At 38.4% G+C, this 4,025-nt stretch overlaps 1 pseudogene; it reads right to left on the bottom strand.

Annotated features, from left to right (window-relative positions):
- Positions 1-922: 922 nt before the first annotated feature.
- On the bottom strand, positions 923-2,020 carry LOC118749335 (annotated as a pseudogene).
- Between the last annotated feature and the right edge of the window lie 2,005 nt (positions 2,021-4,025).

The raw sequence follows: 4,025 nt of genomic DNA, 5'->3' as shown, positions 1-4,025 counted from the left end.
TAGCATAATGTTAACTCACGACCTACAAAATTTTGGATGATGAATTGCATGGATGCCATGCATTCTACTGTGCAGGGATGTATGGGCAACGTAGAATTTTACTTGAATTAAATTATACCGAAAAAATGCCTGTGCGTATGAGTGTGGTAGCATTTATTTATTTTTATTATTTTTCATTTGTGCTTTCATCCGCATATTTTGTCAATAGCAGGTTTTAACATATGTGTGTGTGTACTTGAGTATGTGACGTGAACCTGCTTATCGACATTTGGAGACTTATGTATCTTGGTTTACATCGGCACTCAACAATCCCACTTCCCACCGGCAAAAGTTTGCATATCATTGGGCGCCTTGCTGTTAAAAAACAAGGTGCCGCCTAAGAAATACTTTAGCAAGCATAGTATCTTAACATTTTTGTGGTACGTAGTGACTTTGGATTGGTTTCCCATGTAAAATAACCAATTAACATTTTGTGACTTTGCATTGGTTTTACATTTAAAATAACCAATTAAAATTTTGTGGTACCCAGTGACTTTGAATTGGTTTTACATTTAAAATAACCAATTAACATTTTGTGGTACCCAGTGACTTTGCATTGGTTTTACATGTAAAATCCCCAATTGTATGACAACAGCAATTAAATTTATTGTCTACGAACGGTCACCATGCAAAACTAGCAGCAGCTAGTTAGGGTTAGTGTTAATTGTCCGTAAAGAAACATAACTATTCTCCAATATGAATGGAGAACGGCAGTAGGTTTATTCCTGATGTGGAACGTAATCACATACATACATACATACAATGCATAAATGTCATGTCTAAAATTTACTACCACGCGGCCATTACGTAAGTTTGCTGAAACGGTTGGGTGAGTATGCATGCGAAATTGCATGCTTTTGTTCTTATTAATCTTTTTCAATTTTCAGAGATTTTTATTGCGGTGAAAGTTTAACTCCTGACTTTGTCCAAGTATGTAACGATGTGCGTATATCGGAAGTGAAGGAGTTAGGAGAATAGCTGGATTTCTTTTAAGACTTATCCAGGCGATATTAAATAGTTTATCTGCATCTAGACGTTGAATATCATACACTCCAAAAGAAGTCGTGGCACCCCCACGCTTCGATGTCAAATTATGCATTGGAGTTGGTGTTAAATCGTAAGGTTGATCATCCAGATTTACATAAATTTTACTACTTTTAGTCACCGAGCAATACCCATTCAATCCCTGGCCAAAGAGACGTCGGAGCGAAAAATCTCCATTTGTGCCTAATAGTTTTGGGACGTATACCAAATTGGCTGTTTCGGTGAATTCTAAAATACAGTTTTTGTTATACGATTCACATATCGTTCGCATTTTTATGCCCAAGGAGTGGTAATTTGTATTGTGTACGTATCCGGAATTGAGTAAGGAGGCGAAACCCTGTTTACTATTACAAGGTAACAATTTTTTCCACGGTGTTAAGTTTTAGGTACAGACCATTTCTCGCGGCAAACTTGCATATCGTATATATTGTGGTATATTTACCTTACTGCCTATAAAGAATTGAGGGCAGAAACTAAACTTCGGTTCTACACTATTGGTTTTGTCTATGAAATTCAGAGAAGCGCATAGAATTCCGGAAAACGTGCTGGCCAGCTTTGTCCACTGATCATCCACTTCACTTGCTGTCAGATTTTCTCCTGCAAACCATGCCCACATCTCTGCACCTGGTGCAGCGTCCACCACAGGATAACCCAAAGTTTCATACCTCCAAAGCCCCTGAGTTAGACCAATATGCAGTTCTTTAACATCGTAAAGCAGCAATGTTTCAGCGATCGGGCGAGTTATAAGCTGTGTGTTGTGTAAATTGTCCCTATTGCCATAATGCCAACGAGTGGTGAACTGAAAAAATGTGTTTACATGTCCATTTGCCATGGGTCGTACATAGAGCTCCTCATGAAATTCACTAGATTCTTTCACGGCTCCAATAGGCGAAGCAAGTAGAGGGATAAGGTAAATAATACTGATGCCTCGCGACATGCGAGGAGATTTTTAAAATATGTGCTACACGTAAAATTGAACAATATCCATCCTCGAAAATATAAACCAATTGCCATATCGCTTTCAGCGTCATATGCAAAAGTATAGCTCGGTGCGTCTAACCCGTCATTACAATTATCGCTTCAAACTCAATGGCCAAATCGCTCAAGATCGTAACTATTGTACACCCATATCGCACAATGGTAAGTCATCGGATTATGAACCAGGAATAACCGCAGGTGATGCCGATAAAGAAGACAAACAAAATTATGCAGCTGCCACTGCACTAATGATTATAACAACAATAATTCTCATATTGGTGGAGGTGGAAACTGCAAGTTTACTAATACACAAAGGACTAATACCTACGAGCGGAACTGGCGCACATAACGGAACTAATGCCGGAAAAATGGGTGAGTTAGACATATCCCCGCAAACATATTCTGAGCGTTCAAAATATATGAGTCCGAAAGGAGTCCTGGGTAGGTGAGAAATATGAATTTCAAAAACAAGAAATTGTTTACTCTTATATGAATCTTTTAGGAGTCATATATGATCCAAGTTATGAGCCAGCACTTTGTGCCAATATAAAAACAATAAAGACTCGAAATTTATATCTAAACTTGTTTATACAGATATGAAAAATAATTAGGAAGCAAAAAATTTACAAAATTTAGCTGCAGCAGCTGCTATTACATGAATGTTGCAATATACATATATATGTATGCACAGAGGTATGTATATATGCAACAGTATTTGAAATGAATGCCCTTGTAAACATGGCTCTAAAGTAAGTTCAATAAGAGTCGAAGAATAAGGCCAATAAGACTCACAAAACAGCATAAAATAAGACTCCGAAAGTAGGCATTTAAGAGGCCAATAAGAGTCATTTAAGAGCCTCAAAAAGAGTCCAAAATGAGCCGTATATGAGGCCGATAAGAGTCCAATATGACTCATATTGAGGCTCATCTGATGTATGAATTTAAGCTCATATAAGTCGACCTTCGCAGGAAGGGAAACACCCTCATTTCGGACTCTTAAATGAGCATTATGAGCGTAAAGGCTCCGAAATGGGACTCCTTCAAGACTCATTTATGACTCCAAACGTTTGCTGGGATGCCACTGAATACACATATTTTAAAATATATGCATATGTATGTATAGATATTTTTTTTTTTTTCGGAACTATAGTCTTTGCTGGTAGGTTTTGACAATTGAGGCGAACTCATTTGGTCTAGTGGGTTGACTGACGATTATCGAAACCTGTCAAGTAAAATGGATTCGCTTCCCATCAGACCTAGTTGTGTTGAAAAACGAGCAAGCATAATGAACAATTGTAACGACTTTCAACTTATTTCAATTATTATTATATTTTTTGGAGGATTTTAATTGATAATTCGCACCTCGTTACCAATTTCGTATTTCTGAAACAATTGTTCATCAAGCTTGGTCTGTCTTATTTTTACCCGATTCTATGATGAAAAGGGTCGCCATTCTACCGACGTTCTTTGGTGCTTACAAGATCTAACGATGGTCGGTTCTTTATACCCAGATCTACCCGGAGAGGCCGGGCTAAGAACCATCACCAAAATCTAACTAAAACACGACTACCTTTAATATTACTCTGGGTTAAACTTGATTATAGGCGTGGAATCCTTCCGAATGCATAGAAGTGGAATTTTTGTGCGATGAGGAAGTGGAATTCACGCGGGATTGGGGATCAACGGAGAGGATTTATTTACGAAGTGCTTGCTGGCTCCTCGGTTTCTTGATTTTGGGATGGAAGTAGGACCAGTTTGGCCAGCGGTCTCGTAATCTGCCCTTTTTCCGTGATGATGTCAACTACGCGTACTCGATCGTCGGGACCAGGATGTAGGCTGATAATTCGACCTAATCTCCACTCATTTGACGGGAGGTTGTCTTCCTTGATGACAACGAGATCTCCTAATTTTATATTTTGCTGTGGATATTTCCACTTAATCCACTTTTGCAGTTCGGATAAATA

Source organism: Rhagoletis pomonella, unplaced genomic scaffold (assembly GCF_013731165.1).
Source record: "Rhagoletis pomonella isolate Grant_MI unplaced genomic scaffold, Rhpom_1.0 Rhpom_scaffold_00015, whole genome shotgun sequence".
Taxonomy (NCBI): Eukaryota; Metazoa; Arthropoda; class Insecta; order Diptera; family Tephritidae; genus Rhagoletis; species Rhagoletis pomonella.
This window is presented reverse-complemented; position numbering and strand designations above follow the sequence as displayed.